Source organism: Parasteatoda tepidariorum, chromosome 2 (assembly GCF_982258835.1).
Source record: "Parasteatoda tepidariorum strain Cologne lab strain chromosome 2, Ptep-v5.0, whole genome shotgun sequence".
NCBI classification, from domain to species: domain Eukaryota; kingdom Metazoa; phylum Arthropoda; class Arachnida; order Araneae; family Theridiidae; genus Parasteatoda; species Parasteatoda tepidariorum.
In genome coordinates this window covers 69,338,557-69,352,832 of record NC_141756.1, presented here as the reverse complement: position 1 = coordinate 69,352,832, position 14,276 = coordinate 69,338,557, and the positions used below count along the sequence as shown (strand labels likewise).

Sequence of the window (14,276 nt, the reverse complement as noted above, 5' to 3'; positions counted from 1 at the left end):
ACACGACAAAAATACAGCATCATCATCAAATACTCTCGCTGACAGATTGCCCGGACTCCAGTGCATTGAAATGAGCTGCTGTCGAGGATATTGATTTGTCATTACGAACGAAAACTAGTAAATCCACATGTTTTAAGAAAAAGGAATAATCAGTTTACTTTGGATATAAAAATTAAGCTTTTACAATCTCGTGAATAGTTTTTTCTTTCATGAGTGACAATTTACTGTAAAAAAAGTAAACAAATTAATTAAAAGTGGTAAAAATAAAACCGAGTTTTAATAAACTCAAGAGGATTAATGATTTGAAGGCCTCTTGTAAGAGGAAATTGCTTGAATGTATGAAAGTAGTTGCACGCAATCTGTTAATAAAGCCACGCTAATTAGTTACTTAGCGCTGGAATTTTTTAAAATAAAAATGTTTTGAGGCTTTAAAAAGTGTCTTTAGTGTTAATGATTTCGAGTGGGCACTGTAGAATTTTTCAAAAATAAAAAGATTCTAATTGTAATTCTTTATTTCTGACCCTGGTAAACCAACTCTCACTTTTGACCCTATTTTTTACAACTTGATTTTTAAAAAAAATTGCTTTTCTTATTTAAATATCCCTTAAAAAGTAAGAGATTTGTTCCCTTTTTGTTTTATTAATTGTTTATTTTTACATTAGTACATTTGCCGTTAATTTTGCCGTTAATTAATAATAATTTCCTTAAAACACAAATAAATATCTAGCAGCAGTAGCTAAAATATTTCCTCTTGCGATGAAAAAAATAAAATACTCGGTTTAAGATAAAAGCTGTAAAAAGCAATTCAAATTTTCCGCATAAAGCGGAAAATTTAAAAGCCCTGTCAAATTATATTGTGAATAACATTATTTTGTTTTTAAATTTGAACAAACCAGAATCAGCCTAACGCGGGGACGCAAAGTTAAAAAAGACGATGAATGGATGCATTGTTTTATGCAGTGATTCTTTATTACTGTAGACAAATATTTATTTATAAATTTATAATATCGAAATTTATAGCGTTAAATTGAACATTTTAGTGCCTTCTAAAAATGTTCATTCACATTCTTAGCAATATATTAGCACTAATTCTTTGAAACAATAGTTCTTCTGTCAATTTTATTCAATTTTTACACGATTATTACTCTTCTTTACTTAAAATTGTTTTTAGTTTCCTCAGCACCAAAAATGGCGGTAACTGTGCAGTGAGCTCTACACTAAAAATTTTTTCAGTGTATATTGTAATTAAGCCTTTAATTTAGTGATAAGAATGAAAATTATTCTCTATTGGTCTTTTTTTTCAGGTTTTTAAATAAAATTTAATTCTTTTAAAGTAACGGAATCTAAATATTTATATTTTATAAATATGTATATTTGCGTAGAACAGTTACTTGTTTAAAATGGAATGTTTGCTCGACATCGATATATTTTGTTTATAACTCTTAATAGTGTCAGTTTTCTAGTAATTTTATATTAAAATATTTTTTGGATTGGGATTGATTTTTTGATAAAAAAAATTCATTCAGCTGATTTACCAATAATTAATTTGGTTTTGAAGGCCATTTTTTACAGGTGTGAAACGAGGTGTAATTCGAAAATTTTACTTAGTGTGAAAAGTTGTCCATTAATTTGACTACTAAGCTTAAAAACCCGAATTTATAAATTCTGTGTTTATTATTACAAATAAACTCGATGAGAATCTTGACCCTACGCGGACCTTAACTGTTTTTTTTTTTTAATTTTATAACCGTCGTTGAACAGGCGACCCAATTTTATGGGTTGACGACTACTAATGTTCAACTGAGTAACCTTGTCATTTTGAACCCAATCCAGAAGACAAGGGAACTCCTGGATCAAGTATTGGGAGAAATTTGCCTTTGTGAAGAACTTTTTGATGGAGCTAACCTGCATTTGCGTTACATGGAGAGGAAGACCACGAGAACTCCCCACTGTTAGCCTGACGGCAAGAGGACTCTAACCCATGATCCATCTACCATTAAGGATATTTCACGTCAGCACTGTGGTCGGTGCAAGCCGGATGCGAAATTCGGATCAACTGGGATTCGAAACCGGTTCGCTTCATTGGAAGGCGAATGCTCTATCCCCTGAGCCATCGCTGCTCTGACCTTTACTGTTACCCACATTTATGTAAACAAAGCCATCTTCTGAAGTTATCAGCAAATATTCGCACGAATAATAGGTCGGAAATTTTTTTTCCATCGATATTTATGAAGCTTTTGGTAAATATACTGCTCATGGTATTATAAACGGTATGGAAGCGATGATAATCATTCCAAATTTTTAGTGGTAGTTCATGCATGGCCATTGACTTTTGGCCGTTATAAATACGTCTTAATTTGGATGTAATATAATGATGATTATTTCAGAGTAACGAATAAAATCATTTACGAAAAATGGATTTATTAAGTATTAAAAATGACCATAATTCAAAATATAAAAATAAAGAAAAATCCCTTAAAGGGATCAAGAAAAATCATTCTCTTCATATCGAGAATTTCTGTTAAGATTCATATTCAACGGTTGAGACTGAGAGGCCCAGTCCCCCAGTCGCCAAAATTGGAAATTGAAAGTGAATGAATGGTTCCCAATGGACAGTTAGGAGCATGGAAAGAGATAGGTTGGCCAATTATCGAAGGATAACATAGCCAAAAATAAAGCCAACCCGTCATGATCAATATTAGATTTAAAATAATTTGGCAATCGTGAATCGCCGAAAAGACAATTAGTATAACCATGAAACTGAAACATATTTGCTGTAAGAAATAAAGAATCAAGAGTTATAAATGGAATTTTGTTATCGATTAGTCACGGCAGTGAATTAATGAGTCTTACATTAGCATTGAAATAAAAAGTTAGCGTTTACATTGATCTATGAGAAAAGAATAAAATATTTAATATTCGCTTTTTATAAATTTTAAGAAAAAATAGATACTTGATTTAATTAATATTCGATTAAGAATGATTAAAAAGTTAAGTTTAAGAAATTAAAGAAATTTTAAAAGCTAGGAAATATATAATGCCTATTGTGGCATCCCATATAAAAAGTGTTTGCTGTTTTGATTCCCTTTCAAGGAAAATGAATATTCCACATATGAAATAAATATTTAAACGGGTGTATCTTGAATCTTTGACAAATGAAAGGAATTATCTCAATCGGGACTAATGTCAGACAGGGTGCGTAGACAAATTTTTCAACAAAAAATAAGCACCTTTAAAACACTTTTCAGGCACTCAAAAATATTTGTAAGCACTTTAAAAAAATATATATATATTAGGCAGGGTTGGCAAGTTTTTGACAATTGACTGTTTTATCCGGTTTTAACCGTCATGTCAAAAGAAAAAAAAACTTTTGGCATAGTTTTTGACAATTGTCAAAAATCATGAAATTTAGAATCATGCAAAACGAATGACGTCTTCCTACGCTACAGACTGACGGTACGCCGAAATAGATTGGGGTTGAATTAATTGTGAAAACGTTGAATAGAACAATATGAAGTGTCTTTTTATATAATACGTGGAGAAAATCAACATGATAAAGGGAAAATTAAGCACTTTTTAAAAACACCAAATGAAAAAAGCACCTTTAAGGGCTTTTACAAAGCATAATTGAAAATAAGCACCTTTGAGCACTTTTTAAAAACGCTACGTACCCTGATCAGATATAAGACTTGACTTTCAATATTATTTTTATCTTGTTGGATCAAAAAGAAAAATTAATCTAAACGTAAGTTTAGTTGGAAACTACTTTCTTCATTTTTTTCTTCCCAGATCAAAGAATCAAATGCATTTTACTCTTGTCGAAAACGGTACAGTTACTCTTCAGTGTTTAAAGGAACATGAAATGCAGGAATAAATAAAAAAAGAAACGTTTTGCGGTTTCTTTAAAATGTTTTCTATCTTTCTGTGTTTACAATGTTTTGTGTCCTAGGAATAATGATGAAAGGAAATATATTTCTAGTCTGTGTCTTCTATTCTATCAGTATAAAATAGGAGTTTAGAATTTGGGTAAACATGTTTACCCTGTTTAGCAAAACTTGTGTTTTCAAAAAAAAAAAAAAAAAAAAAAAGAATCAGGAAAACGTCGTACTTTAAATGCTATAGTAATAAAATTTTCAAATCTACCTCAAAATCAAGATTAAGACTAAGATGAACTCTCATAAAAACTAGCTCAATGTTGAACTATAATATCGGTACTTTGAAGTACCATACAGATTAAATTTCCTGTTACCTTAATTGTTAAATTGAAACATGTTGGCGCTAAAGATCAACAGTAGTGGCATGTAATCAAGTTTAAGAACTTATTTACTATTTTATTACAAGTATGCTGAAGTATCTAATACCGTATAACACATGTACATCTACAAGTATAATAAAAAGCGCTTTTATATACAAAAAACAAAAGTAACAATATGAGGTTCCTAATCTGCTTGAATCATATAACCAATCTACTCTTCAAGTGTTTGGTAGAATTCATTTTGTGCCACAATAATTCAAAAAATTTTTAAAAATTTAAAAAAATTAGTTCAAACGTTTGAAAAAGAGTGAGAAAGATCACTTGGGAAAGGTTTAGTTACGATGGTTTCATGCTGAAAGCAGTGCCGATTTCCATATCAAAAAGTAAATTTTTAAATTTCAAAGTGGTAACTTTACAATATAGTCTGGCTGAACAGTGATTTAAGGGATAGAGCGCTTGCCTCTCAATGAAGTGACCCGGATTTGAATCCCAGCGATGGCTTGTCGATCCGAAATCTGCACCTGGTTCACACCAAAAACAGTGCTTAGGTAAAATATCCTCAATGGCAAGCGGATCATGGGTTAGAGTCCCCTGGCCGTCAGGATAACCGTGGGAAATTTTCTTCGCTATGTAACGCAAATGCAGGTTAGTTCCACCAAAAAGTCCTCACCAAAATTTCTCCCAATACTTGTTCCAGGAGTTCCCTTGTCTTCTGGATTGGGTTCAAAATTACAAGGTTAAGGAGTTGAACATTGGTAGTCATAAGCTCAAAATTAAGTTGGCTGCTCGATGGCGTTTTTTAAGAAGAAAAAAAATACTAAAAAAACTTTGACTTTACTTTCAAATTCCAAGTATTTAACTTTCATTTACACATTTTATCAAATTCTTGAACTTATTTAGTTTTCTTGAACATATAATCATATCCCAAATAACATCATTACCAGATTGTACCAAAAATGCTATGATCATATGAAAATTCACATGTGACCCCTGTGACGTCCATGTGTGGGGGTTTTTGAAGGTTATTTTGTTCGCTTTTGGGGACGTAACATTTCGAGTACGGAGTTCAATGCTGGTAGTCATAAACTCAAAATTGGGTCAGCTGTTAAACGACGATTATAAAATATATTTTGCCTCAGTCGCTGTGGCTCAGGGGATAAAGCGTTCATCTTTCAATGAAGTAACCCAGATTTGAATCCCAGCAGAGGTTGATTGATACGAATTCTGCTCCCGGCTAGCACCGATCACAGTGCTAAAATAAAATGTCCTCAATGAATCATGGGTTAGAATCCTCTCACCGTCAGGCTAACCGTGGGAGGTTTTTGTGGTTTCCTCTTCATGTAAGGCAAATGCGGGTAAGTTCCATCAAAAATCCTCCCTAAAGGCTAATTTGTTCCAATGCTTGATATTTAACCCTTTTTTTAAAAAAAAATTATACTATTTACGACACATTATATTTTTCAGACACTTTGCTCCTTGGGGTATTTGTGTTATTCAGCTAACCGTTATCGCTCCCTACCATGTTTTTTTTCCTTTTTTATGTTTCCTTTTCTTTGTTTGTATCATCAGTTTTTTTCCCTTTTTGAAAACGTAATGCAGTTTGTGTTTGGCGCAATATGGCACGCACCATAAGTCTCTACATTCGAAAAAAATATTTTTAGTGTACCAAATTATATGCATCTTCGAGGTCATTTTCTCAAACTAATGCAATGAATTGAGTCCTGCAAGGCAAAAATCCGATCATTAAATCAAAAATTATTCGGGGGGGGGGGCGCTTTTTTTGTACATTGTACATATATCTCTATGAATTACTGAAATTTGTTATCAGCCTTTACTAACTCACAAGCTGAAATTAGCGTTTACTTACGAAAATAATTGTTCATATTTGCACGCGACACTATATTTTGTGTACGAATAAATCAATAAAATATTTTAGATTATTTCTCATTTTTATAGATTTCAAAAGATCTTTGAGTCAGACGTTATCTATTCCTAGAAATATGTACCGAGATAAATGAAAAATTTTGAAAAGAAATTTTATACAAAGAAAGTGAAAGGGAAAATATAACCAAGCAAACTTTACGAAGCAAAAATTGAGAAAACTATTTCAACTAGAATCACTAACTAGAATTTATAATGATGAAAACATGTACCGAGTCGTGTTGTTGTGTGTTTTCTAAAGGAAAACATATCATTAAGTGCAAATATTCAGATAGTACAAAGAAACAAGATACATTCTTGAAAGAATCTATTCAAATTTTCTTCCTTTGTAAATCATTCGTGTTTACATTGAAAATACATCATTGTCATTTAAATGAAAATACATTATATTTCATCGTTATTAGTTTTTTCATCATTTTTATTCTTAGTAAGTTTGCTCAATTTTGTTGGAAATATTTTATGAGATTGAATTGCAATAATTTATGCAAATCGAAATATTTTCATCTTCTTCAAACAGAAGAAAACCTAAACATTAGTAAGCTGACAATTTACGTAACTAGAGAACTAAAATTATTTTTTAAAAATAAAACTATGTTTTAGAGCATATTTAATTTTTAATTCTTTGATTTTGTTCTTTAAACTTTTCAGAGTTATTTATTTAAAACATACCTAGATACTATAATATCGAAACGTCTTTTCCAAGCATTTAAATACTATCAAACCAAAACTGATATTAACAGCGCTATTAGGAATAGCAGAAATTTTTTTTTATATACAATAAAATATATTTAAAATCCTATTTTGGTTTGTGTTATCAATTTTAGTGCAATTTTGTAATTTATTAAATACTGTGCCATTTACCAAAAATATATCTACATCTACATACTGTGATGTATTGTGGTCAACGTACCACAGACACCAGATATTCACGTAATTGTCACGCAATATTTTAGCAAAATTTTACGCGAGATTTTTTTTGATTCTGAAAATCAGAATATTTTTTAGACTACTGGCTCAATTATTACCCCCCCCCCCTTCAGTTAGCAAACATCATTTCAACATTCGATTATTAGGAAACCTAAACTGATACTAACAGTTCTTTTAATAATTAGATGGCTTACGAATGTTTCTAACAAAAACGTTCAAAATTTTAATAAGTTTACAGCTGGAAAAATTCTTTTCAATGATATTACTGCAAAAAATGTACCTTTTTGAAGAAAAATACAGAAACTTTTCATCAGTTCTGTTTCATCAATGGTTATAAAAAAACAACCTAACCGGATAATAGCAATCTCTTTAAAAATTGAATACACATAAAAAAAATTAAAAGAACTTTTTAAAAATTCTTTCAATAATTGGAAACCTAAAAAACGTTTTTGAAAGTATTTTTGGAAAGACAAATGATATTGCATATCTCCTTTAGCGGCGAAAGAGATATTTTCTGCTTGTTCAGTGTCATTCTGCAAATTAAAGAAATACGTTTTTTAGATTAATGGTTTTGATAAAACCTTATCTTTAACAAACAGAAATTGCGTGTTTAAACATTTTATAACAATTTCAACCGTTTGAACCATTAATAAAATTATTCGTTCGTAAATTTCTTTTAAACCGGGTTACGATGAAAATTAATTTGAATATTCTTGTTAGAAAGAAATCGGGAAAATATAAATGTTTTTTCTTTTGGGTTAAAATGAATACTTTTAAATCTTATCTCCTCCATATTCTTGGAGTGTTATTGATAAATCGATGATAAGAGTAATTGGAAAAGAAATTAATGACCTGAAAATATCGGAGAAGTGATTTTTTGACTTTTAGTTTCTTTTTTACCGAATTCCTTTTTCCTAGAAAATAGGAGAAAAACTGCTGCTGCAGATAAAACAAAACGTTATATTTCCTACATCTTTAGAAAACAAATATGGCTTTTAAAATTTTTTATTTAACTTTAAGTATATAAAGCGATTCAGAAAGCTATTATTTCTCTTTTTTGACAGTTTGTTTAAAATGTTTTAGTTTATAAAGATGTATTTTTAAGGAATATAGCAGAACTATATGTTGTCTAGTAAATTTTAACGTAGTCGTAATTTACAGTTTTACAATTTTCGTCATTTTAGTTTGTGATTTAAGCTTTATTAAATTTCTTGCACAACACTGTGAAAAATTCCGGATAAAATTCCGGTAAAAGACGGTACTGAGGGTGAGGGTACTTTTTACCATAAAATAATTATTAACCAGAGCATGTTGCGGAACTAAAAATCTGATATACTGTAATTTTTATAGTAATAATTATCTTAAAACCACTAAATCACACAAATTAATTATTGCTGTAAAAATTAAAGTATAATATTCTACGGTAATATATATATATATATATATATATATATATATATATATATATATATTTTATATATGTAAACACCGAATAGCCATTACATTATGACCACCCTCCATCTATAACAATGGGCTCGCCCAGGTTTTCATGGTTTCTCGCCCAGGAACAATGTTTTCATGGAGCATTTTAGGACCCATAATCCTCATAGAACAATCCCTGAAGTCTGTAAGCTACTTGAACATAGTTACAGACCAGGTTCACCCATTCATGGCAACAGTTTTTCCTGCGGGGGATGGTGTTTACCAACAGGATAATACACTGTGTCATAAGGGACGAATAGTCATGGATTGGTTCGAGGAACATTCCAGTGACTTTCAATCATGTCTTGGCCCCCAAATTTACCTGACCTTAATCCAATAGAGCATTTGTGGTCCTACTTGAAAAACCAAATTCGTGCTGCCACGCTACCACCTCGCAATGTGAGGGAATTGCAGGACCAGTTGGTGAGCTCTTGGTACCAGATACCTCAGACTACCTATCAGCATCTTGTGGAATCAATGCCACGGCGCGTGCTAGCAGTTTTGAGGGCCAAAGGTGGTCCTACATGTTATTAGCAGGGTGGTCATAATGTAATGGCTCTTCGAAGTATATAAACGAGAATTGCTGCTTATTGAAAACTCGTTCAAGAAATAGGTCTTCTGGATATCTCTGGTTCTCATGCTTGGTTAAGAGAAAATGTTAATTTTAGCATACTTTAATTATTATAAAATATGGAAGAACTGTCACAATAGCTTCAATTTAAAATTTTTAGTAAAAAATCAGAAGGCTTTGGTTTTGAATAAAGTATCTTTAGTTTCTAGATCAGCTTGATAACCTTTTTTTTTTAATTTTATTTATTTGTTTTGAATCCTTATCTATTTTTTAATCTCCTTGAACCATTTCGATTAAAAAAGACAAAAACAAATCTTCCCATATTCTTCATTTTTAAAATTTTTTATTTGTTCAATAACATTTAAAAAATTAATGCTTTAATTTTTTTACTCTTAGTGCTTTTTTTATTTACTTATAACTTTTTGAAGAAATACCACTCAATCACCAAATAAATCAGATTGAATTCCTTCCAAAACCAACAAATAACGAATTAATCGGTTCTCGAATCAAAATTAGCTCAATTCCAATTGCTGCAATTCTAAATAATTTTTAATTTACTTGAAAATTTTAATGCGTTTGACAATAAGAACTTTTTTTCAACATTGTATGCAACAATTAAGCTTTTTCTAAGAAAAATCATAATTAAATGCTATGTTATAGTAACCTCTCCTTAAAAATTTCAGAAAGTATATTGGGTTGACTTTTATTGCGTTGGTTTGTTAAGCGTGTGGAAAAAAATCATGATTATGCGAAAAAAACAAACATTGTTCACTCGGAATCAACTTTTAAAATTATGAATTAAGGATGTCATCGATTCCTTTTTTAAAGGTAGATTTTTGTGAAGGATCTATTTTTAAAACAAAAAAATTTTGCATGGCCCATTCTAAGACAAAATATTTTATTAAAACTCAGCTTTTATGATAAAATAATTTGTAAAATGCTCGTTTTTAGGATAAAATAACTTGTAGAGGTCCTGTTTTTAGGATAAAAAAATTTGCAAAAGACCCGTTTTTAGAATAAAATAATTCGTGAAGGGGCCATTTTTAGAATAAATTATGAGATAATGATATCATCGACTCCTTTTTTAAAGTCAGATTTTGGTGAAGTGTCAATTTTTAAAGCAAAAATGTTGTGCAGGGTCCATTTCTAAGATAAATTATTTTACTCAGATTCAGTTTTTATGATAAAATAATTTGTGAAATGACGGTTTTAAGGATAGAGGAATTTGCAAAAGGATCATTCATAGGAAAAAATAATTTGTGAAAGGCCTATTCTTAAGATACATTGTGAATTAGCGACGTCATCGACTTATTTTTTAAAGTTCCACTTTGGTGAAGTGCTCGTTTCTAAAACTAAAATATTGCATAGACTTCATTTCTGAGATAAAATATTTTATTAAGATTCCTTTTTTTAAGATAAAATTACTTATTACTTATAAAATACCCGTTTTTAGGACAAAATAATTTGTGAAGGGCCCGTTTTCAGGATAAAATATTTTGTGAAGAAGCCGTTAGTAAACTCAAATTATCCTTAAATTGTCCCCATCTTAGTTTTAAAAAGAATTAAGGCAGCGAACTTCCTGCTTGTATGAATAAAATGGCCTTCCTTTCTTTTCGCCAAACCCCTAGATTGGTGAATAATGTCATCCAAATCTTAAGAATAATATCATCCATATTCTCATCTGATATCATTCTAAGTAAACTGATCCTTGTCCATCCATCTATTTGCTATTTGAACGCGAAAACATGTTTCGTTACATATTATACAAGGAACAGCGGAATTGATGAGAATCTAGCAAAAATTAATTGCACTTCAGCTTCTGTGCCATCATCATTCTTATTCTTTGCTTAAGTCTCAGTATTTATGGAGTATTGAGCAGGATCTAATTTATTACTTCAATACTTCTGGGAATACTCAATATCAATGGAATTGTTGATGTGATAAAAATATCACGATGTAGGTTTGGGACGTCGCTTAATGAAGTAGCAGTGTATAATTAAAAGGGCGGTTTCAGGAGCTTTAGTTAATTATTAGCTGCTTGTGGCGAAATTTGGTTGAATAAGGAAAAAAATATAAATCATAGGTATCTTATTAATTTTATTGTGAGCTTATTTTATACTTTCTTAGGTAGAAACATTGTTTAAAAAATATCAGTTTCCATAAAAATGTGTGTGCAATAATTACGCGGAAAAAAGTAAAGGGATCTGTTCTTTCCCCCCCCCCCCCATGTTATGGAGCACGCTTAGTAATTTTCGCCTACAAAATAATCCCGGAAAATAACTTGAATTTACACGGATTTAATTATATTACTAAGATTTAGATAGTAAGATTTTAATTACTTTAGTATCTGGAATATAGAAATAAAATAGTCTATGCCTATGGTACTGCACTTTTGATTGCTAGCGTATAATTACATGGATTGTCAGTTATTGTAATTATATAAGTAACTGTTGTTGACAAGACAAAAGTAATGATTCACACAAAATATGGTTCCCTTCGAAAGAAGTTGGACTTAGTTTATTATGGTGAGCATTCGACAGAACTTAAATTTCATGCGTAGATTAAATACTAAGAATTTACGTTACAAACATATTTACCAAAGTAATCGAATAAAAAAATAATAAAATAAATTAAAACATTGATTTATACACAGAAAAATAATTCTGGTAAAATTCTCGCATATCCGGTAAAAATAATATTAATAATTTTGGCAACAAAAATCAAAATACACAATTTTTAAACTATTTATTTGATAATTTTTGCTCATATGGCCCCGGTTTTCCGGAAATTCTGGTTTTCAAAATTTTACTTCTTTTTATCACACTTTTAGTAAAAAATGCAAACCTGAACAGTAAATTTAACTGAATAAATGATTTTTACACCATGCTCTAAGGTATCATGATGAAATTTTATCATGTAGTATAATACCATTAATTATCATCAAAATCATTATTCCAAAATCATAACCAAAACGCTTTGAGAAAAATTACCAAACATTTTGGTGTTCCCATAAAGCCAGAAGTACGGTAAATTTGACCATATTCTGGTAGTTTTGACCATACTTTTTTTCTCAGTGTAGTAGCGGTGATATTTTATTAGTTCCGAAACACTGTTTTAATTTATAAGAGAACGCTTGGGTTTTCTGAACTTATAAGTAAAGTTAAACGATAATTATTAAAAAATTAAAAATTTTCTTTTTATGCTTATTTTATTTAAATAATGAAAAGTTTAATAGTAAAATTGTGAACCGTAGCGGAACTACCGAAAGCGTAAAATCAAAAAGTCAAAGTTTTAAAAAGTTCTCTATAGTTTTAGTAATTCTTTGATTAACACTCTTTACCTCAAAATTTTCTTGAACCCGCTATTTTGCCAGTTTAATTAATATAAAAAATTACTCCTATTTTTATTTCAAATTATAACATTTACAAAGAATTTATATTTGTTTAGGTGTTAGAATGACATTTAAAAATAATCTTTTTTCCATTGGTCAAAAATCGATGCAGTGAACATAAATCACCAGATACAAAATCGATTAACAGTTGCTATAAAATATCTTTTTATGCATCATATCAAGTAAAATTCAAAGTATACCACTGAATCTTATATCTTGTCGATCTTTAAGAAACTACGAATCTTTATGTAAACTATTCCTAAAGTCTAAAATAGTTAATTCAAACTTTCAACTAATGGGAACTATTAGTTTCAAATCATTTACTAAAGACGGTCGTTCCAAACTTGTTTATATGTTTATTTACCAAAAGATATAGTTAGACAAATACGAAATGACACTAAATCAGAATATCATACTAAATTTTAAAAATTACTGAAGAATTTAGCCAAGCGTACATACATAATTAAATTCGTTTTAATGTGCGTAAAAAATAATTAAACATAACTCTTTCAGTGAGTTTTTAAATTATATTACGTTGTAATATAATTTAATAACTTTAAATTGTTATATTATTTAAATCATTATAGCAATAATTAAATTACGTTTTGTTATATTACGCTGAAGCTCATGTGATAAATTGGAAACGAAATTAAATCCACTTAGCCTACTTTATAGTCGATTGTGCTTATAATTGTTAATAATCGTCGATTGAGCGTTTGTGAATCATAATAGAGATTCTTACAATAATTGCAGAAACTTAAAATCGAAATAATAAAACTAAATTTTTATGGTTGTTCTCACTTATAGCCATCGTTAATATTTATTTTTAATATCCTTTTAAAAATAATGTAAAGAAATTACACGCTGGTCTCTATGGAATATTAAGGTGTAGAAAAATAAAAACGTTATCGAAATTTAACGAATCCTTATTGAAATCAACCACACTGAAGGAGACATTAATGGATCAAAACCAGTAAAATTGTCAGATTAAACTGAAAGACGGTTATAAGAGCTTATTGGAAATGGTCAAAACCAGTTTGAACGTCCAATGAAACTGAAAGATGATGAAAGAAAATTATTATGAGCCTCTGTTATTTTTATTCTCCATCTAACTGATTTAGAAATTTTTGCTATCTCATCTTCCCAGAGATTGACATCAATATCCATTCGTCAAATTTCGTTAAAGTATTTTTTTTATGTCTTTTGAGTAATAATTCTCTACTCCTAATGTGTAATTTTTATATTTATGTTTATAAGAATTCTAAAAATAATAATTGGTAGTGGATTGCAAAATATCATGACTAGTTTACTAATACGAAATTATCAAAGCAACGCACGTTTATTCAATCTTGAAGCTGATTGAGATCAGTTTCGATGTATGTTTTAATATAAAGTGTGTATAAAAATCTTAATTTAGATATCTATCAACCTAAGTATGTGAATCAGATAATTATTTTGGGAATTGAACAGCAAAATATAGTTTATAACCAGTTATATCTCAGTGATTTGATTGTTATTATGCTGATTATAAGCATGACATTTTGACATGATATGACATGCCTCTCATTATGAGCATGACATATCAAGTTTATATGCCTATAAACATGACATTTATGCCTAAATTACAATACGATTGGTATTTTATATTAATCCTATATTGGTTTATTATTTTATTCGCTTTCTTTTCACCGTGCCCAATTAAACAAGCT

At 29.7% G+C, this 14,276-nt stretch overlaps 1 protein-coding gene across 4 annotated transcripts in view; it reads left to right on the top strand.

Annotated features, from left to right (window-relative positions):
* LOC107451053 (uncharacterized) overlaps positions 1-14,276 on the top strand; it is a 265,442-nt gene that overhangs the window by 195,936 nt on the left and 55,230 nt on the right. The gene's annotated exons all lie outside the window — the stretch shown is intronic.